Source organism: Lepisosteus oculatus, chromosome 14 (assembly GCF_040954835.1).
Source record: "Lepisosteus oculatus isolate fLepOcu1 chromosome 14, fLepOcu1.hap2, whole genome shotgun sequence".
Lineage (NCBI taxonomy): Eukaryota > Metazoa > Chordata > Actinopteri > Semionotiformes > Lepisosteidae > Lepisosteus > Lepisosteus oculatus.
Genome location: NC_090709.1, coordinates 17,214,427 through 17,238,376, shown reverse-complemented (window position 1 = coordinate 17,238,376; position 23,950 = coordinate 17,214,427). Strand labels below are relative to the sequence as shown.

At 39.8% G+C, this 23,950-nt stretch overlaps 1 protein-coding gene and 1 non-coding gene across 2 annotated transcripts in view; both read left to right on the top strand.

Annotated features, from left to right (window-relative positions):
• The window catches only part of LOC138242792 (zinc finger protein 271-like), a 781,993-nt gene that overhangs the window by 596,528 nt on the left and 161,515 nt on the right, over nucleotides 1-23,950 (top strand). The gene's annotated exons all lie outside the window — the stretch shown is intronic.
• trnal-uag (transfer RNA leucine (anticodon UAG)) lies at nucleotides 483-564 on the top strand. Its single transcript has one exon. It is a non-coding gene; the product is annotated as a tRNA-Leu (tRNA).

Below are 23,950 nucleotides of genomic sequence, written 5' to 3'. Positions count from 1 at the left end.
CATGCATGCTGTATAATCTATTGTAATTTTAAAATATGTTAGCTGAGGATGCGAGGAGGGCTATTATACCTTGTGAAACACGCAAGGAACTGTAAAAAAGGCTGGTATTTGAAAAAAAATTGGCAATCATAAGAAAACCACAATTTATGTGGTATTATCATCAATATCCTTCAAAATCTACGTTCAAATGAAGGATTTGAAGAAACTATGAAAAAAGCAACTGTAGTAGCAGAGGATTTTGATTTTTGCTCTTCAAGTCAGTAGATCACTGTAGAGTTGCACCCCTATAAACAGCACAAAGGATGAAACCCACCTCCTTCGTTATTGCTGGTTGTGCCGGTGAAAGTAGCGTTTGTGCTATTGAAAGCATCTCGGAAGATAAAGGTGCAGTCACTTCCACATGATATCATTAGATCCAACGACAAGAGCTGAAGCCCCCGGCATTTCCCAAGCCAGCAATGTGAGGAAGCTAAGCATGGGAAGGTAGCGTGGCCGAGCGGTCTAAGGCGCTGGATTTAGGCTCCAGTCTCTCTGGGGGTGTGGGTTTGAATCCCACTGCTGCCAAATGTTAATGTTTTAAGACCTGCAATACGATCAGTAAAAGTGCTTTTTGTTAGGCTGCGTAGGTGTTTAAAGATAGACTTTCTAAAAGACAGGCTGTCAGCTTAACATCAAGGCAGAAAAAATATTTTGTTTTCTCTACAGAAATTCTCTTTGGCACGTTCAGCTTTATGTAGGGAACAACGTCTGCCGAGATCACTTTTCTGGCAGTGCACATGATAGTATACCGGCAAGTACATTTACTGTAATATTGGCTGTGGTGTTGAGCTGCTTTTGTCTGTGAAACTTTTAATTCTTCACGCCGAATCGTTGGCAGGGGTAAAGCTTATTAAATCTTTGAACATAGCGCTCCATCAGAAATAGTTTGTTTGTGCTCAAAAGAGATCAGAGGATTAACTTCATGAATTCACATAGCATACCTTACAGGAAAGATTTAAAAGGGCAATTGATTGTGCTTCCTGATGTTGTTCCTGTGGTTTCTTTGGGTACAAAGGTGAATGTTCTTTGACGTTCTGCTAGAGTATCCACTGGGTGGGCTTTATCAATTAGCTCGGTGTAGCGGCGAGGCTTATTAATAAGGCAGAATTAAGTGTTTCTGAGCTTTCCCAAATTAGGCCTCATCGCTCTGTTCATCTCTGTGGTGCAGCCACAGAGAAACTATTCATGCAGGCTGATTTAAGGTTTCCTTTGATAAGGTTTCCTAGGACAGCTCCCAAAGGGGGATGCACTTAGCTAAGCCTGGCTATCATGATCAATGGTCATCCATTGGCGCCTATCTGTCTAGGGAGTGCCAGATGGACATCTGGACTGCATTCCTAAGTGTCAGGAGTATGTGACTCATATCTCACCTTGATCAACCAATCAGGGACTGGTAGGGCCGAGTAACCCACATGGGACTCTGATGCCCATGGAACTTTCAGCCAATCAATGAGCTGAAGTTCCTCCAGGTAAAAACAGGCAACACAGAGAGCCTGAGAGATTCAGGAAGATTCTGGGGAGGGTTCTGTGGACTTTTCTAAAGGGAATTCAAAGGAGAATTCCAGGGCAGGACGGCCCAGGAGCAGAAGGCTCCCAAGGGCAGGACATTCTCGCAGCGCGCCTCCTGACCATCCTGAGACTCAGCCTGGACACCAACCGAACGGCCAGTGTGTCCGAGTGCCAGAACTTTCCTTTGTTCTAAGAGTCTAGAGCGGAGGTTGGCAGAGAGTAACCAGAGGATCCACCCGAGGTTAGCACCAGCAGCAGGCTGGTCAGTGAGCATCAGCAGCGCACCGTCGCAAGCTGCACAGCACAGTCTGGCACCTAGCCAGAGAGCGCGGATTGGATAGCAACAGCCTACAACATTTTTTTTGTGCCCGCAGGAGATCTGAATCCCCAGAGATTGGATGAGTATTCAACTTCAATGCATTACAACTCGAGAATTCAATTGTTATTCCAACCAGTTAATATCAATTTAATTCCTAAGAGTTATGTACTTGTTTTGAGTATCCAATGTAGAAGTTATAACCAAGTGCATTTACGAAACGGTCTAAATGAATTATATACTGAACGTATGTCCTCTTGATATATGTAACTCTTTGTAACTGACTGAATATATACCTTTTGTATTCTGATAACCCTCTCGATAAGATCTGTTAGGTTTATATGCATATTCTATGTATTAATAAATGTATCCTCGTGTATTAGTACCTGTGTGTGTGTGTTTTTTCCTGTGCTGTCTTTTAAAACATATAAGATCACGAGTTTACAGATTTCTCCAAATAACAACTATACATTTTAACCCAGCGGTTAGCATTCTTTCAATCCAATAGTTTTACTCTGGGTAAAAAGCAGCGCAATATACAGAGAGATGATATTCAAATATTTCAACGTTCTTATTGGATTACCTGTATGGAGATATCACTCAGAATTCCTAATATGATTTTGAGTTCAGTTTTGCTTTACTACTTTCAGAGTCTTTTATTGACCTTGCTGAAGCAGAGAAGTGACATAATCACAAATGCGACCTACCTGTGCTGCTGTTTCTGGTTAATAATGCTTATTGCGAGGAAAAAAAAAAAACAGCTCCTTGCATTAAGAGCAAGAGCAACCAACGCGCTCTATTGTTGAGTTGGGTTTTTTCCGTGGTGCTCTTCCTCAGATACAAAGTTATTTGGGGAGCAAAGACCTCTGAGAAGGAGCTTGAATCCGTCAAGAACTCAGAAATTCTAATATCGCACTACCGTCTTGTGTACAGAGATCTGCTTCTTCCTTTTTGAGTGTTTTGGTGTTTAAGAGCACGCTTCCTATCTCGAATGAAAGTTTCAGGAGATGTGTTACCTGATCACACATCTGTGCCGTAGGGGATGTAGCTTAGTGGTAAAGTGTGTGCTTTTCATGGATGAAGTCCTGAGTTCACTCCCTGGCATCTCCAGATGTCTTATGTTATTGTGCTCTCATCGCAATCTTCTGTTGAGTGAAAACTCTTTGCTCCTGTTCATAGAGAGCCAGGTTTACACAATTAAATTCAGTCACACACGAAGTGCTACAGTCTTGCTCTGCTGTTTTAAATGTACCTCCAAAGCATTTCATTCTGTTAACTACCAAATGATTTGAACTAATTGAACGTCATATTCAGGAAATCCAGAGAAGGTCATCAGACTTTTAGTGGCTGTTGAAGAAAACACCTGTTGAATCTCACCAGGGATTTCTTGAGAGATCATTCAGCGAGCAAGTCCTCCCTCTGGACTCCAAACATTTTGGGTTAAACTGTTATTCACATACTCTAACGAAGAGAAACGTTAGTGTCTTCCGGTGTGTGAGCCCATTTCTCAAAAAAAAAAAGTTATATAAATTTAATTGTTCTACTTTTTAGGCTTGCATAGTCTTATTAATATTTCAGTTAAATATTTTTTTTCTGTAGTAACATCAGTTGATATTAATATTAGTCCTGATTTATAATTTTTTGTCATGGTTGATCTTAAATAATTTTGTAATTAGTTTCAGTTTTGAAAAATCATGCAGAGAAGCTACCAAAACTGGTAATGTTCATATAATGTTTAATGCAATAGCAGCATTTTGGGTTGAAAACAAAAAGTATATCTTGGTATGAATCCTAACACTTCATAGGCAGCGTTCTAGGACTTCTCGCTTCAGATAAAGTTGTCAATACATCATAGATTTCTACTCAATCAATATCAGCAGTGTTATCGCTACCGAAAGCTAAATATAGATCCTGGCAATACTTCATGAGATCTTCGTAAGAAAATCCAAAATACTACGGAAGGAATCAAATTTATATGTTTCTTTGGATCGAGAAGATGATCATTATGAGACTCAAAACATGCCTGTCTTTTCTTTTTTCGAGGACAAATGGATTATTGAGGTGTAAAGATGGGTTCAAAACCAAAATCACCTGCTATCGCTGCTGTTTCTTCAAATCCTTCAACTGATCATCGACATAGAGAAATAATATTATACAATTGTGGTTTTCTGTTAATTGCCAATTTGACTGTAATTACATCTTCGTTTACAGATGTCTTGCATGTACAGATGCAGCCATTCAAAATGTGTGGGCGATACCGCATTATTTTGCGGTACGCTGTACGCAGTCTACCGCAAGCTACCGGTAAATACCGCGAGTTACCGTAAATTCTCCTATAATACGACAAGCAAAATAATAGTATCCGGAATTTCCGCAAGGTGGAGCTAATAAAGCTCAACCTCTCATGTTTGAGCTGTGGCCATCAAAGTCTTTAACGAAGATATTACTAATAGTACTAATAATGAATGACCTTGGACAAGCTGTAAGTGTAAACTCAAAGTATTGCCCTGGTCAACATTCTTTTTTTCATTGACCGTCTTTGTAAAAGTAACACCACAGCATTTCGCAATCACGCATTTGTTTCCAATCATGCAAAGTACAGTAATTTTTGAGAATCGATTCACCATGCCTTTCACATGCTCATAAAAGAGATTGATTTAGGAATATAAACATATTACTGTATGAAAACTGTACTGTATACAGTATGTATATGTATATTTAATGTCTTAACTGTGCCCGTTTACGTATTGAATATTCATATCTAATTTTATCACTGAAGGGAAATCTTAGTAGCTGAGCATAAAAAGAATAGGAGCATACTGCAACGCGTGTGAAGGCCATAAACGATATTAATTTTGGAACATAAACATACAGTATATGGTTGGTCTCAGTACTTTAAAGAAAACATACAGGAAACATGGTTTCATTATGACCAGAATCGGTCTTGAGATATTTTTAACTTGATTTACAGTATTTGAGAGGTATGTCTTAACACCGATACTACAGTGCTTAAGTACTGCTCACGTATATGTTTCTAGGTTTATATTATGCATTTCATACGGTCAAATTACTTTTGAGCAACTAATAAGAAGCGCAAAATGGTATGCGTTTTACTTTCGTTTTGTGCTGGGACCCGTGGATTGATTAGAGATATCAAGTACATACAAGTCATTTTTTAAATGTTGTAGTTCGTCTTGAAAAAATGTTACGAGTACATCATCTATCAACAATTACACAGGTTCTGTTTCCATATTGCGGATTTTGGTTACGTGATATTATTTTCTAGATTTCACATTGTGAATATATGATTTGGGCAAACAGACCCGCAAAGAAGTACATTATGGGTTGTTGGTTTTTTTTTGCAGTTTTATCTAGAACAAGCGATGCTTAAACCTTTGTCTGATTCTTGTGAAACTATCCACATGACAGTTACAGTACCTAGGAGTTGATTTCAGTGATGCCACTGATGGGATGTTTCTAAAAATCCATCCTCTGTAAAACGTCTTCTCTAGTTTTATGTATGTTTTATGCATATGTATTTGCTAATGAAGCTGTGTGTTCTGAGCCTGGATCTCTACATTTCTGTATGAACCAGCTTAGAGGGCTAAAGACAGCTTGTGTTTAAATTGAGTGTAAGGCAATTTATGCTTCTAAAGTCATGGTCAGCATTTATTATTGCACTGTGCTGTAAACTTGTTCTGTGCCTAGTCGCATTATTTTATAGCGTTTTTATAGCATTATCAAATCCGGTGGCGCTGTGTGTTAGTTTCCTGACTCCCATGTCACATGGTCTGTGATTGAAACCTGTGAAACCGGTATAATTCGTCACAGCCAGCACTCCGGCAGAGAGGGAGTTGTACTCGTAAAGTAGAAGCAGGCGAGATTTCCAGCGAAAGACACCTCCCCCTTCTTCAGGTGTGAGGGTCTTCTGGTCAGAATGAAACGCTAAAATGTAATGTAGGCTCTGAATGGGTTCAGTTATGATTTGGGCTTGATTAAGGTCGCTGCCTTTCATCTAAAACCCTACTTGAATCCTTCTAAACTAAAAATCAGTGTTAGTGAGTTCTAAATAAAGAGGTATCCAGGTAACAGTGAAACGGGCGGACAGTCTGGGGAGATCGCCCGTTTTCCATGTAAATAGTTCCCTGGTTCCGCACCCCTTGGTGTTTCTCTCGCTCTCTCTTGGGTCACCTGATCATTAGCTCGAAAGATTTCAGTGCCTTGTGTATATTCTAATGGTAGTGGGGGCAGGGTGTGTGGGAACAGGTTTGGTTGAAATTGCATTGGAGATCTATGTTCTTCACACCTGAAACATTTTCTCTGAAAGCATTTTCTTCGCAGTTTAACTGATCTTGTTACAGCATGTTACAGTTTACTATTGTTAACCATATTAATTTTAAGTGCTTAATGTAAAATCTTGTAAAAATATATTTTCATTGTTCAAATATACATTAAGTCTGACTATCATATAATAAGTTAAATACAAAACTAAAGAAAAAATAGGGTTAAATATAATTCAAAATATTTTGCTAACAATGTTTACTGTTAATGAATAATAAAATGTATTAACTAAGGAGTAGGATGGCACAGTTGTTAGTATGTTTTTTGTTTTGTTTCTTTTTCATAAATACAACAGTAGTACCTGATGTCTCAGTGGCTTTCAAAATTAAATTATGCATGCAAACCTGTGAACTAGAAAGATAACTAAGATATCCATCCATTTATAATGGTGGCGAAGTGGTTAGCATTGCTTTCATGCAGCACTGGGGTCCTAGGTTCAATTCCTGCCATCCTGTGTGTGTGGGGTTTACATGTTCTCTCTGGGTTACATGGTTTTTCTCCATATGTGTGATATGACTCCCTCTCGCACTCCAAAACATACTGGTAAGTTAATTGGTTTATGGGAAAACTGGCCCTGGTGTGTGTGTGTTTGTGTCTGTCTGTCCTGTGATGGACTGGCGCTATGTCCAGAGTGTATTCTGCCTTGTGTCCGTTGCTTACTGGGATAGGCTCCAAATCCTCTGTACTGGATAAAGAGATTAGAAATGGAAGTAAAGGCACTGTGTGGATGGAACTATACACAGTGTTAGAAACCCAGTGTTGAAATGGCAGCATCTCACTGAGAATAAAATATTTTATAGTGCTGGTTTAAGGAAACAGCCTTTCCACCTCTCTTGCACATCAGTATCCATACCTAGTTATTTAAACAAATTGCCTCTAATTATAAACATCTTAAAATGCTGGCTCTGTGGATCCGCATCAGCTATGTTTGCCCATTCCTTCAATTCATGTACATCCAACACACAGTTCAATGCCAGCAACTACACATAATCTAAAATACAAATCCTTATTTCAGTATCTATGTAAACATATAGTCTGTTAACTTCATCATCTTCATTAAAAGTATGCCTAACCCCATTAGGAAGTCTTCTTGTTATAAGTGTATTCCTCAGCTTTCCCCAAATTATCTTCTTCTTGCCAACATCTCTAGTCTTTTATCCTGCAATAACTCAGCCAACACTTAAATCTCCAAAAGCTGCTTGTGTTAATTTCTTTAAATCACAAATATCATTTGTAAATACTGGCCATGTAATACTCTGCATTGTGGAATAATAGTTTATTTTAAATGGAACTAGAGAAACTAAGAACTAGAGAAATCAAGAAAGGCTTTTTTTCTAGAATTAATAAATGCACATCCTGTTCACTGGGGAAATTAAATCCACACTGAGCAATCTTCAATATGTTCAGAATATGACAGCAAGAATCCTATCAGGGATGCATTACACCTGTTTTCAAGTCCTTGCACTGGTTACCTATCAGATTTCGAGTCAACTTCAAAATCCTTATCCTCCTTATATACTGTCCAATAATTGATGACCGAATTATTGTACTTGACATGACTTCATTCAGCCTTTCCTGAACGTCTATGACAGGCAGAGAGAGTGCTGTTTCTGGTGCGATCTTTTGCAGCTGACATTTCACTGTTTTAAACGAACAAGAAATTAGATTGCTCATAAATCAGTTATTCTATATAAACACAGTGTAATTGCCCTCCGAAAATCCTCTTTTTCTTGTTCGTTTTAGAGACCTTGATCCAAACTGATTTTAGATGTCAGAAAGGATTTATTTTCTCTGTATTTCCTACATTGCTTTGTCGAGATTTTAACTTTATACCTAACTTTATATCTAGGCTCAGATTTCAACTATTAATCGTACAGTAATTAATAGCAGTAAATACTGATGTTTTGCACCCTCTTACCACAAAAATATATGTTTTGTAGTTGGGATTAACTTTATTTCGTACGCGTAGCTACTCCGATTCGGACACCGAACAGTTAAAGATGGCGGCAAATCAGATACCCAGAGAGGGGGGGGGGGGGCGTCTTCTCGCCTCCATAACTAAAATGCCAAATAGGAGTGGCTTAAGCGACATACACAGTCGTGTAACTGACAGTTTGAGGTAGCCTATCGTGTAAATTTCGCTTTGTTGCTGATAGGTTAAGCTTTCGAAACTCTGCCCCAAAGTCATGTGACTGATTTTTCGCCCTGTTTCGTTGGTTAAACGCAATGATCACAAGCACCACCATGGTAACTGGGATGTGTAGTTTTTAATTCCATTTGAATTATAACTGTACGTACTGTCTTCATATTTGGCCAGGGCTTTAAAGAGAAGGCGCGCCAAAAAATTTCGGTGCCGTCGTCTCCATTTTAAAGGTACCCCCGTGCTGGAAGAATTTGACCTCGGAACGTTTGCCCAGCGTAGTTATAGTGGACATAAAAACAAGAGTTCGCTGGCATTATATCCTAGAAGACACAGACCGGCGCCAGACCGGTAAATGCTTGATGAACTAGGGATTGGACAGTTTCCAAGTACTTGTACAATCGATGGAAATGTTCAAATAAACGTGCAAAAGAAATAAACAAAATAATAATTTATTTCTTTATCATATTGGCTAGCTAATGTCCTCTCTTTGCTAGTTAGTGGCTGTGTTTCTGCGTTGGGTAGCAATGGGTGACTGTTCTCAGGCGGAAGATGTAAACAGCTTAATTTTCGTGTTAAATAATTTTTAAAAATTAAAATTCATTCTATACAGCAATCACATATTTGGGTACCGTTTCATAAAACTTTCATGCTTAAGATGTTTAGGGAGAAATGGAAGACTGGTGTGTATTTTTTCTTTAAACTATCAAGAGCAGCCATACACAGTACAGTTTATGTACATACAGTAATGTTTATGTTCCTAAATTAATATTGTTTATGACCTTCAGATGCGTTATGCGCCTCTTCTTTTTATGCTCAGCTACTAAAATTTCCCTTTAGTGGTAAAATTCCATATAAATATTCAAAACTAAGCAGATTGAAATGTGCACAGTAAAGACATTAAATGATTAAATCTTTTCACTACCAACCAATGCACCACGAGTGCCCCTGTCGGTCATTTTGGCCAGTCAATCACTTGCCCTGCGGTGCCCTATGGTGCCCTGCGGGTTGGTTACTGTACCACGAGTTTTTACCGCTCATTTTGAATGGCTGCATCTGTATCACAAGGTATAATAGTCGTCGTGCGTCCTCAGTTAAAATGTACAACAAAAGTACAACATTTATGGTTAAATCCATATTAAAATGAAGGTAAATATACCAAGATATTAAAATACAATTGTACAGTCCTAACTTAATAATGCCTGTGAAGTTTTCCAACAAATCCGAACTGTAATTTTGAAATATTATAGCTGAGAATGAAAAGAGAGTACAAAGATCAAATTCAATGAGTGAAAATGCACCAGTAGTTCTCTAAAGTGAGTTTCTTCCCTGAAATGACTTGCTTGCAAAAGCACCAAGCAGCCTTGAACGGATCGCGGAATCAAATATACAGTACAGATGGATTCAGAGTGTGCTTTCCAACTTTTGTGCAACATTTACCTTTGATAGGGTGGAGTTGTCTTCACAATCTGGGTTAAATAAAAAGGAGTGACGTCAGCGTTAAACAGCTTTCCTTCTTGGAGAACAACGGTTGTGTTCCATATTTCTAATTATTTTGGTTTCAAGATCGCAATTTAGTGTGAAACATAAAAGCCAGCTGGATAAGCTTTATTAATTTCCCTCATGGGATCAATAAAGTATCTACAGCAGTGGTTCTCAAACTTTTTGGACCAAGTACCACCCCTAATCCAACCAAAGCATCCAAGTACCACCTACAAGTCATCATCTCATAGGAACCCCAGAAATTCTCAATGACCAACATGAGTGTACGTGCACATACTCACACATACATATAATAAATATTATAATAATGAACTTTATTTGATATAGCGCCTTTAAAGGTGGCTTCTCAAAGTATTTTACAGAAAAAAAACATTAACAACAACTAATAAAAAAGCACCATTTCAGTGAGAGGGGTGAGCCTATTTAGTTGAGCAAAGGAGATGTGAATTAATTTTTCAAGCCTTGATACAATTCACAACAGAGTCTAATAGATATTAAATCGTCAGGCATTTTCTTGACGGCAAAGGTCTCGCGGTGGATGTTGTAATGCGTACATTAATTTCTGGAGCAACCTCTCTAATTCGTGCAACTGCACCGTTATGTCGGCTTGTCATTGCTCTAGCACTGTCTGTACAAACTCAGACGCATTTTATCAAGTCGAGGCCATTCTCTTCGATAAATTCATTCAGAAGCTGAAATATGTGCTCTCCTGTAGTTCCTGTTGGTAGCGGTTTACAGAACAGAAAGTCTTCATGGGACATACCCTCAAACTCGTATCTAACGTAAACAAGCAAATTGGCGAAATCGACTACAGACTCATCTAATTGCAGTGAAAAACATCTGCTCATCTTAACGCGCTCTATCAGTGTACTTTTGATATAATCCTTCATTTCAATAATTCTATGAATGACTGTGTCTTTCAGGGGGAGGGGGGCAGCAGGTCGAGCTGTTTAGCAGCTTTTTCTCCACACATAATACGTGTCAGCTCTTTTGCCAACAGTAAATAAGGTTCTTCAAAAATAGTGTAGCTTACCTGCTTAAGCAATCCGAAAGCTTGCATTTTTCCGCGTTTCTGTTTTTATTTCTGTATTTATTTAAAGTTTTTATTTCATGCGCATGGGAGCGAAACACAGAGACGCTCGGTGTATTTTTCTCAAATTCGAACAGTTCTTAAATATTTTTCTGTTATCACGCTTTCGTGTGCTCACAAGATTACCGGTGTTCGTAGCACATATTTCTATGCATTGCTGTGTTTAGAACGTTGGCATAGTTCCAAAATCACGCACATTCTTCGTTCTCCCTATTTGCTGGAGATGCAGTAGCTTTTTTTAAATACAATTGGTCACTTGCATCCGTAGCACGCATTCCTATAGAGTGGTATAGAATTACAGAGTATCTCTTGTGTCCACTGAAGTATTAGCGCATACTGTATCGTAGTACGTAGGCTGCGTATTTGACACGTATTAAAATACAAAATATGAAAACCCATCCCGATTTTTCAGTGCACACTACACAGTTCCAGGGTCATTTGGCGTACCACCTGGTGGCACTCCACGTACCACTGCCGGTACGCGTACCACAGTTTGAGAACCACTGATCTACAGTATCTATAAATCTCTTACACGTCATTTACAATGGCTTTTCAACTAATAGCCCGTGCAGGGATCAAATCCTAACTGTTGGTACAGTACGAGTTGCGTAAGGCTCTGTAATGCGCAGATGAGAAACTAACCTCTACTTCTTCATTATATACACAGTGAGCTATATATGCAAGCTTACTGCCCCCTGCGGGCTCTGTATTTGATTGCGGTACAAGACCGGCCATGGAGATAAAGTGAGACGGGTGTGTACATTAAAAGGCTCATAGTGTCCCTGGGAGGGCTCAAACCACCACCCTTTTGGTTAACAACCGAACCACAAAGACTCATGTACAGCTTAACACTTCTCGGTCTCAGTGAAAGTGATACTCCGTAAAATTTCCAGAGATTCATTTATTTTTAAAGGAAAATCACCAACAGCGGCCGAGATCTACTGGAGTTTTTTCATTCTATACTGCGATTTCTGAAGGGTACTCTGTGAAAATATGAGTTTTGACGAGAAGGGATGGACATATAAGGTCAAAAGGCTTGGGGAATTGAGCTTTAAGGTGAAGACTGCGGGTTCAGTAGCAGCAGAACCTGATCAGTATCAGTTGACTCCGATATACTTTGAAAATGAACTTGGGGATTTAGAGTCAGACGTGCTACGGTTGCACCATGGGGTACTTAAGTTAAAAAAATAGGGAAAAAAAATCAGTGTTCCTGGATCTGTAATTGAGAACAACACCTGCACAAGAGCTGTGCAGGAAGAATAAAATGTGGTCTGGGATGAAGAGACTCTCTTCGGAAGAGCGGCGCTCTTCACAGGAGATTTTTTTTTGTGAAGTTGATTTGTCTCCTTTGGGAAATTCAAAGGTGCTGATAGCCATGGCGCAAAGGTAGCATATCTGACTCCAGATCAGAAGGCTGCATGTTCAAATTACATTGAGGTCTGCTTTTCGTTTTTCAGGTTCTGCTCGTCCTAAACACAGAATTCACACCATGTAGTTGAGTTCTATCTGTACACCACATAGATAATCTAAACAAAATAGAGCCCTACTGGACATACAGTTAGGATCTCACACAGCGAATACCCTTAAACACAAGAGAGAAGGCACAGTTCACATCTGCGAAACATCACATCCGTCTTTAGAGACAGCTACATCAGAGAATGGAATCCCGGAAGTTTCAAATAACTTATTTTAATACAGGTTCAAGCAAACCTAAAAGTTAGGGAGTTTCCGGACACTTTTGTTTTATTAAAAAGTGTCTGAAGCCTGAAAATGTAATTTGAAAAAAAAAAAAAACGCTATTGGACATTAGCAGGTACTTTTTGTAACGATTTGCTATTTTATGCTGAAAAACAAAGGAAACAGACCCAATGTTTGCTTTCAGGTGCGGTTCATTACATAATAGACATCTATTACTGAGGAGCTTGAATAAAATTTACACGAGCCAGGTAGAAGTCGAACCTACAATCTTATGATCCAAAATCAGATGCGTTATTTATTAAACTGCTGGTATTTCACATAACCGGAAATCCCCCATAGTGTGCTCACCGGGGTAAAGTTAGCTCGAAGTTCGAAAACGATTTTGGCACGCCTGTAGCGCTTTCACGAAACCTCTTAGAGTTGCGAGAATGCTTGTTTTGTGTATAAAATACATTGTGGATGCTTTCTCAGCCTTTACTTTGTCGTTTTTATGACATTTTTTTGACCAAGCACGAATATTCTTTTGTCCATATCTTCGCGATGGAAGCACAGAACGCCGTCAAACCAAATGCATTTTAAAGACCACGACTTGTGGATATTTCCACACCCTTTACATCAAACTATCAGTGAGCTAATTATCTTTTTTAAAACCTCCGGTTTTTCATCGATGCGTAATTACGCACGAACTGGAACCCGGGGGACCGCTGTGTGCACACGTTCACAAAGCGAGAAATACTGTTCAATACGGCTTCATGCGAAAAACCCGTATATGACCATAGGAAGCAGAACAGCGCAGTCTCCCATTACCCAGACTGTAAGCACGGGAATAAAGCTTTGTTTGATTTCTGAAACCCTTCCTTTACGCCCTGTTTTCATTCAGGTAAGGGTCAACTATATTGAAAATACTACTGACAGCAGGAAGATTAAAATATTCTTTACTCAGCAGCTTATTAAAAACAGCTCCCATGATGTTCAAACCGATTTTTTACACAGAACACTGACACAGCTTTGTGTTCTGAATCTCTTTTTCTCTTGCTTTTATTTAATGTGACACAATGCACTGGGATAGGGGTATTCTGTTCACAAACCAATAGCATTTGAACCACAGCACCCACAATGCTGCAGGTAAGTGTTTTGCACACTAAGCAGGTCATCTGACTATTCCCAGCTCTGTTTTGGGTTATGGAACCTTTATTTTTTTATGATTTTCTGAAGATAACACTACAGGTAACACACTGGGATGGGTGGGTCGTCTTCATGGCTCAATAGCATTTCAAATACAGCACCCACTCTGCTGAAACCAAGTGTTTTACACACCAGACAGGCCCCCGGACCTCGTACAACCTTGCTGTGGCTGTGGCCCCTTTCTTTATTTTGTAATGAGTTTCTGAAGATAACACTACAGGTAATACACTGGGACGGGTGGGTCGTCTTCATGGCTCAATAGCATTTCAAATACAGCACCCACTCTGCTGAAACCAAGTGTTTTACACAGCAGACAGGCCCCCGGACCTCGTACAACCTTGCTGTGGCTGTGGCCCCTTTCTTTATTTTGTAATGAGTTTCTGAAGATAACACTACAGGTAATACACTGGGACAGGTGGGTCGTCTTCATGGCTCAATAGCATTTCAAATACAGCACCCACACTGCTGAAACCAAGTGTTTTTCACACCAGACAGGCCCCCAAACCTCATACAACCTTGCTGTGGCTGTGGCCCCTTTCTTTAATTTTTTATGATTTTCTGAAGATTACACTACAGGTAATACACTGGGACAGGTGGGTCGTCTTCATGGCTCAATAGCATTTCAAATACAGCACCCACTCTACTGAAACCAAGTGTTTTACACACCAGACAGGCCCCCGAACCTCGTACAACCTTGCTGTGGCTGTGGCCCCTTTCTTTAATTTTTTATGATTTTCTGAAGATTACACTACAGGTAATACACTGGGACAGGTGGGTCGACTTCATGGCTCAATAGCATTTCAAATACAACAGCCACACTGCTGAAACCAAGTGTTTTACACACCAGACAGCCCCCAGAACCTTATACAACCTTGCTGTGGTTGTGGCCCCTTTCTTTATTTTTTTTATGAGTTTTTCAATATGGCACCATTAGACAGGCGGTACATGGGGATAGTACATCGTGCTCTTCACGAGTCAATAGCTCTTCAAGCACAACAGCCACAGTGCTGCAACCAGGTGTTTTACACACCAGACAGCTCCCCTAACCTTATACAACCTCGCTTTGAGTTGTTTAACATTTCTTTCAAATCACTTGGGTTCATCAATCATTTGATCATTTTTCAGCGTGGAATAAACCTATTACTTGTTCCTTGGAGATTACCATCTGCTGATAAGATATGATCGCTATATTGACCATATACAATTTCTTGCATAAGGAATTCATATTTTGCATACACCGATCCCCCCGGAGTCCCAAGTGATTCTGGTTTTGGAAAGCTAAAGGACAATGAGCTTCACGATACCAGGGGGACAGTGGGTGGTCAAGTCTCCCCTAAACAATGGATCTTGTCAGATTATGATGTCAGTGCATTTAATAATGTTGTTGAACTCTCTTTAGCCCAAATACAGAGGAGCCCAGACCCAGAATGTTACACATACTGACAGAGAGTGATCTCATTATGTGTGTTTGGATTTTAACAACTATTTTTATTGTTTGCTAGAACCAAAACAATCTATGTTAGACATTTTCATCTTCAGCCAAAAATACAAACCTGTGTACGTAGTGTGGTGCAGGTTCTTGTCCCATTCTGCTCTTGGTCCAGGTTGGAGGGTTGCACCGATTCTGAGTCTTGTTAGCTGGTATGGATGGGTTTGGGGGTGTTGATACCAGAGTGGTCCAGGAGGGGGATTCAGGTGTCTCGGGGGCATTCTTGTTTTTCTATGAGTTCAGGTTGATTCTGTTGGTTCTGTCATGAATCTCCCTCACGCAGGCAAGCGCTCCCGCATTCCCTCGAGCTCTCCCCATACCAAACGTGCACATGTCAATCAGTCCTCTACTTAAACCCTCATTTGTCCCCCGGTCATTGCTCATGATTGAGATTTTCTCCCGGAGCTTACCTACTAACTACGCCTTTGCCTTACTATGACTTCTCCCCTGGACCTCGACCCCGCTTTTCCGACAACCGCTTTAGCCACTCGATTTTGTACCTTCACCTGTTTTATGCTTTCTCGGATCCTGCCTACCGACGCAACTTCTACGCCTTCCCGGACTCCGACCCCTGCCAGTCCCTCGACTACGCCTTCGCCTGTCGATTCTGTGCCTACGCCTGTACTACGCCTTCCTGGACTCAGGCCCCTGCCTGTTTACTCCGACTACGCCTGCGTCTTGCGCCAACCCTACCAAGGGCACCGCATTGGATCCCTATCCTCAGCAGTCAGCCCCTGCGTGACAGGTTCTGAGTGTCTTGGCTACATCCGTTTGTGTGTATAGATGAAAAAGCTATTGAAGAGCACCCCCACACCCCCCACCCGTCTCGGTGGAAGTTGCCATATTCAAAAAATCCTAAAAAGATAATTAAAGTTGCACACAACAAAGCATGACTGTGAAAGGTCAGGAGGCCTGCCTAGTGAGCACAACACTTGATTACAGTAAAAAAAAACATTAAAAAATAAAGAAATGTTCCACAACTCAAAGCGAGGTTGTATAAGGTTAGGGGAAATGTCTGGTGTAAAACACCTGGTTGCAGCACTGTGGCTGTTGTGCTTGAAGAGCTATTGACTCATGAATAGCACCCCCCAATCCCCATGTACCGCCTGTCTAATGGTGCCATATTGAAAAACTAAAATTCTTATTAAAAAAATAAATAAAGGGGCCACAACCACAGAAAGGTTGTATAAGTTTAGGGGACCTGTGTGGTGTGTAAAACACTTGGTTTCAGCAGTGTGGTTGTTGTATTTGAAATGCTATTGAGCCATGAAGACTACCCACCTATGGCACTATATTACCTGTAGTGTTATCTTCAGAAAATCATTACAAAATAGAGAAAGGGGCCACAGCCACAGCAAGGTTGTATGAGGTTCGGGGGCCTGTCTGGTGTGTAAAACACTTGGTTTCAGCAGTGTGGGTGCTGTATTTGAAATGCTATTGAGCCATGAAGAAGACCCACCTACCCCAGTGTGTCACCTGTAGTGTTATCTTCAGAAAATCATAAAAAAAGAAAGGTTCCATAACCCAAAACAAAGCTGGGAATAGTCAGAGGACCTGCTTAGTGTGCAAAACACTTGCAGCATTGTGGGTGCTGTGGTTTAAATGCTATTGGTTTGTGAACAGAATACCCCTATCCCAGTGCATTGTGCCATATTAAATAAAAGCATGAGAAAAAGAGATTCAGAATGCAAAGCTGTGTCAGTGTTCTGTGTAAAAAGTCGGTATGAACATCATGGGAGCTGTTTTTAATAAGCTGCTGAGTAAAGAATATTTTAATCTTCCTGCTGTCAGTAGTATTGTGAATATAGTTGACCCTTACCTGAATGAAAACAGGACGTAAAGGAAGAGTTTCAGAAATCAAACATTCCCGTGCTTACAGTCTGGGTAATTGGAGACCGCGCTGTTCTGCTTCCTATGGTCATATACGGGTTTTTCGCATGAAGCCGTATTGAACAGTATTTCTCGCTTTGTGAACGTGTGCACACAGCGGTCCCCCGGGTTCCAGTTCGTGCGTAATTACGCATCGATGAAAAACCGGAGGTTTAAAAAAAGATAATTAGCTCACCGATAGTTTGATGTAAAGGCTGTGGAAATATCCACAAGTCGTGGTCTTTAAAATGCTTTTGGTTTGAAGGCGTTCTGTGCTTCCATTGCGGAGATATGGACAAAAGAATATTCGTGCTTGGTCAAAAAAATGTCATAAAACCGAGAAAGTAAAGGCTGAGAAATCATCCACAATGTATTTTATACACAAAGCAAGTGTTTTTGTAACTCTAAGAGATTTCGTGAAAGCGCTACAGGCGTGCCAAAATCGTTTTCGAACTTCAAGCTAACTTTACCCCGGTTAAAAATGAGCGTTAAAAACCCGCGGTACAGTAACCAACCCGCAGGGCACCGCGGTAAGTGATTGGCTGGCCAAAATGACCGACAGGGGCACTCGTGGTGCATTGGTTGGTAGTGAAAAGATTTAATCATTTAATGTCTTTACTGTGCACGTTTCAATCCACTTAGTTTTGAATATTTATATGGAATTTTACCACTAAAGGGAAATTTTAGTAGCTGAGCATAAAAAGAAGAGGAGCATAACGCATCTGAAGGTCATAAACGATATTAATTTAGGAACATAAACATTACTGTATGTACATAAACTGTACTGTGTATGGCTGCTCTTGATAGTTTAAAGAAAAAATACACACCAGTCTTCCATTTCTCCCTAAACATTTTAAGCATGAAAGTTTTATGAAACGGTACCCAAATATGTAATTGCTGTATAGAATGAATTTTAATTTTTTAAAATTATTTAACACAAAAATTAAGCTGTTTACATCTTCCGCCTGAGAACAGTCACCCATTGCTACCCAACGCAGAAACACAGCCACTAACTAGCAAAGAGAGGACATTAGCTAGCCAATATGATAAAGAAATAAATGATTATTTTGTTTATTTCTTTTGCACGTTTATTTGAACATTTCCATCGATTGTACAAGCACTTGGAAACTGTCCAATCCCTAGTTCATCAAGCATTTACCGGTCTGGCGCCGGTCTGTGTCTTCTAGGATATAATGCCAGCGAACTCTTGTTTTTATGTCCACTATAACTACGCTGGGCAAACGTTCCGAGGTCAAATTCTTCCAGCACGGGGGTACCTTTAAAATGGAGACGACGGCACCGAAATTTTTTGGCGCGCCTTCTCTTTAAAGCCCTGGCCAAATATGAAGACAGTACGTACGGTTATAATTCAAATGGAATTAAAAACTACACATCCCAGTTACCATGGTGGTGCTTGTGATCATTGCGTTTAACCAACGAAACAGGGCGAAAAATCAGTCACATGACTTTGGGGCAGAGTTTCGAAAGCTTAACCTATCAACAACAAAGCGAAATTTACACGATAGGCTACCTCAAACTGTCAGTTACACGACTGTGTATGTCGCTTAAGCCACTCCTATTTGGCATTTTAGTTATGGAGGCGAGAAGACGCCCCCCCCTCTCTCTGGGTGTCTGATTTGCCGCCATCTTTAACTGTTCGATATCCGAATCGGAGTAGCTACGCGTACGAAATAAAGTTAATCCCAACTACAAAACATATATTTTTGTGGTAAGAGGGCGCAAAACATCAGTAATTACTGCTATTAATTACTGTACGATTTATAGTTGAAATCTGAGCCTAGATATAAAGTTAGATATAAAGTTAAAATCTCGACAAAGCAATGTAGGAAATACAGAGAAAATAAATCCTTTCTGACATCTAAAATCAGTTTCGATCAAGGTCTCTAAAACGAACAAGAAAAAGAGGATTTTCGGAGGGCAATTACACTGTGTTTATATAGAATAACTGATTTATGAGCAATCTAATTTCTTGTTCGTTTAAAACAGTGAAATGTCAGCTGCAAAAGATCGCACCAGAAACAGCACTCTCTCTGCCTGTCATAGACGTTCAGGAAAGGCTGAATGAAGTCATGTCAAGTACAATAATTCGGTCATCAATAATAACAGTTGTAGGACAGTATATAAGGAGGATAAGGATTTTGAAGTTGACTCGAAATCTGATAGGTAACCAGTGCAAGGACTTGAAAACAGGTATAATGCATTCCTGATAGGATTCTTGCTGTCATATTCTGAACATATCGAAGATTGCTCAGTGTGGATTTAATTTCCCCAGTGAACAGGATGTGCATTTATTAATTCTAGAAAAAAAGCCTTTCTTGATTTCTCTAGTTCTTAGTTTCTCTAGTTCCCTTTAAAATAAACTATTATTCCACAATGCAGAGTATTACATGGCCAGTATCTACACATGATATTTGTGAGTTAAAGAAATTAACACAAGCAGCTTATGGAGATTTAAGTGTTGGCTGAGTTATTGCAGGATAAAAGACTAGAGATGTTGGCAAGAGGAAGATAATTTGGGGAAAGCTGAGGAATACACTTATAACAGGAACACTTCCTAATGGGGTTAGGCATACTTTTGATGAAGATGAAGTTAACAGACTATATGTTTACATAGATACTGAAATAAGGATTGTATTTTAGATTATGTGTACTTGCTGGCATTGAACTGTGTGTTGGATGCACATGAATTGAAGGAATGGGCAAACATAGCTGATGCGGATCCACAGAGCCAGCATATTAAGATGTTTATAATTAGAGGCAATTTGTTTAAATAACTAGGTATGGATACTGATGTGCAAGAGAGGTGGAAAGGCTGTTTCCTTAACCCAGCACTATAAGATATTTTATTCTCAGTGAGATGCTGCCATTTCATAGTGGGTTTCTAACACTGTGTATAGTTCCATCCACACAGTGCCTTTACTTCCATCCATTTCTAATCTCTTTATCCAGTACAGAGGATTTGGAGCCTATCCCAGTAAGCAACGGACACAAGGCAGAATACACCCTGGACATAGCGCCAGTCCATCACAGGACAGACAGACACAAACACACACACCAGGGCCAGTTTTCCCATAAACCAATTAACTTACCAGTATGTTTTGGAGTGCGAGAGGGAGTCATATCACACATATGGAGAAAAAACATGTAACCCAGAGAGAACATGTAAACCCCACACACACAGGATGGCAGGAATTGAACCTAGGACCCCAGTGCTGCAAGATAGCAATGCTAACCACTTTGCCACCATTATAAATGGATGGATATCTTAGTTATCTTTCTAGTTCACAGGTTTGCATGCATAATTTAATTTTGAAAGCCACTGAGACATCAGGTACTACTGTTGTATTTATGAAAAAGAAACAAAACAAAAAACATACTAACAACTGTGCCATCCTACTCCTTAGTTAATACATTTTATTATTCATTAACAGTAAACATTGTTAGCAAAATATTTTGAATTATATTTAACCCTATTTTTTCTTTAGTTTTGTATTTAACTTATTATATGATAGTCAGACTTAATGTATATTTGAACAATGAAAATATATTTTTACAAGATGCGGGGGAAAGTGCAACAGCTTATTACAGTGCTAAATTTAATATTATTGATTGCTAATAGTTTATGCTAACACCTAACTTTCTTAATTAGATGTATTTAAAACAGTGAACTAAGTGTAACATAATATTCAGAAATACAATCGAAAATAGTTTTGTGGTGTTTGTATGGATGAAACGTTTCTAAAATGTATAACGTAACAAAATTAAAGATGATTAAAATCTGTAATCTTTCCACTTGTAATGTCATTAGACAGAACAACACGTTTCTGGTTTGTTTTAATTAGCTAGTATTAGTTAGTAGTTAGTAGTCTTAATTTAATTAGTATTGCAATTCGCACTGATTCCCTTGCGAAGATATGGACTTAAGAATATTCGTGCCTGGTCAAAAAATGGCATTAAGCACTTAAAATTAATATGGTTAATAATAGTAAACTGTAACATGCTGTAACAAGATCGGTTAAACTGCGAAGAAAATGCTTTCAGAGAAAATGTTTCAGGTGTGAAGAACATAGATCTCCAATGCAATTTCAACCAAACCTGTTCCCACACACCCTGCCCCCACTACCATTAGAATATACACAAAGCACTGAAATCTTTCGAGCTAATGATCAGGTGACCCGAGAGAGAGCGAGAGAAACACCAAGGGGTGCGGAACCAGGGAACTATTTACATGGAAAACGGGTGATCTCCCCAGACTGTCCGCCCGTTTCACTGTTATCTGGATACCTCTTTATTTAGAACTCACTAACACTGATTTTTAGTTTAGAAGGATTCAAGTAGGGTTTTAGATGAAAGGCAGCGACCTTAATCAAGCCCAAATCATAATTGAACCCATTCAGAGCCTACATTACATTTTAGCGTTTCATTCTGAGCAGAAGACCCTCACACCTGAAGAAGGCTTGCATTTTCTCTCTTCTCTTTTAAGCATGTGTACAATGTGTAATACAATTACAATGTGTAATTACAATGCTGTAATACAATTTGAATCGTATTAGGGTGGTGGGGGGGGGGGAGGTGTCTTTCGCTGGAAATCTCGCCTGCTTCTACTTTACGAGTACAACCCCCTCTCTGCCTGAGTGCTGGCTGTGACGAATTAAACCGGTTTCACAGGTTTCAATCACAGACCATGTGACATGGGAGTCAGGAAACTAACACACAGCGCCACCGGATTTGATAACGCTATAAAAACGCTATAAAATAATGTGACTAGGCACAGAACAAGTTTACAGCACAGTACAATAATAAATGCTGACCATGACTTTAGAAGCATAAATTGCCTTACACTCAATTTAAACACAAGCTGTCTTTAGCCCTCTAAGCTGGTTCATACAGAAATGTAGAGATCCAGGCTCAGAACACACAGCTTCATTAACGAATACATATGCAGGACAACTAGAGAAGACGTTTTACAGAGGATGGATTTTTAGAAACATCCCATCAGTGACATCACTGAAGTCAACTCCTAGGTACTGCAACTGTCATGTGGATAGTTTCACAAAAATCAGACAAAGGTTTAAGCATCGCTTGTTCTAGATAAAACTGCAAAAAAAAAAACAACCCATAGTGTACTTCTTTGCGGCTCTGTTTGCCCAAATCATATATTCACAACGTGAAATTTAGAAAATAATATTACGTAACCAAAATCCGCAATATGGAAACAGAACCTGTGTAATTGTTGATAGATGATGTACTCGTAACATTTTTACAAGACGAACTACAACATTTAAAAAATGACTTGTATGTACTTGATATCTCTAATTAATCCACGGCGACATTGTTAAAGCAGAGTCCCAGTAAAACGAAACTAAAACGCCCTGGGCATACCGTTTCGCACTTCTTATTAGTTGCTCAAAAGTAATTTGACCGTATGAAATGCGTAATATAAACCTAGAAACATATACGTGAGCAGTATTTACGTACTGTAGTATCGGTGTTAAGACATACCTCTCAAATACTGTAAATCAAGTTAAAAATATCTCAAGACCGATTCTGGTCATAATGAAACCATGTTTCGTGTATGTTTTCTTTAAAGTACCGAGACCAGCCATATACTGTATGTTTATCTTCCAAAATTAATATTGTTTATGGCCTTCACACGCGTTGCAGTATGCTCCTATTCTTTTTATGCTCAGCTACTAAGATTTCCCTTCAGTGGTAAAATTAGATTTGAATATTCAATACTTAAACGGGCACAGTTAAGACATTAAATATGCATATACATACTGTATACAGTACAGTTTTCATACAGTAATATGTTTATGTTCCTAAATCAATCTCTTTTATGAGCATGTGAAAGGCATGGTGAATCGATTCTCAAAAATTACTGTAATTTACATGATTGGAAACAAATGCGTGATTGCAAAGACGGTCAATGAAAAAAAGAATGTTGACCAGGGCAATACTTTGAGTTTACACTTACAGCTTGTCCAAGGTCATTCATTATTAATACTATTAGTAATATCTTCGTTAAAGACTTTGATGGCCACAGCTCAAACATGAGAGGTTGAGCTTTATTAGCTCCAGCTTGCCGAAATTCCGGATACTATTATTTTGCTTGTCATATTATAGGAGAATTTACGGTAACTAGTGGTATTTACCGGTAACTCGCAGTATTTACCCGTAACTTGCGGTAGACTGCGTACAGCGTACCGGAAAATAATGCGGTATCGCCCACGCATTTTGAATGGCTGCATCTGTATGTCCCCCAGCTCTGAGCCCATTGGGCCTGCTGGTGTGACCAGAGCTGCAGCGTCGCCATGCTGGTGGGGGTCAGTTCGGCTTTTCTGTTGGAATGAACAGGGGGGTTACATGATGGTGCTGTCTGTGGTCTGGCTGTCCTGCTGGTCTGGATGAGGGGTGCGTAGTGTGGTGCAGGTTCTTGTCCCATCCTGCTCTTGGTCCAGGTTGGAGGGTTGCACCGATTCTGAGTCTTGTTAGCTGGTATGGATGGGTTTGGGGGTGTTGATACCAGAGTTGTCCGGGGGGGTGCAGGTGTCTCGGGGGCATTCTTGTTTTTCTGTGAGTTCAGGTTGATTCTGTTGGTTTTGTCACGAATCTCCCTCACGCAGGCAAGCGCTCCCGCATTCCTACGAGCTCTCCCCGTACCAAACGTGCACGTGTCAATCAGTCCTCTGCTTAAACCCTCATCTGCCCCCCGGTCATTGCTCACGATTGAGATTCTCTCCCGGAGCT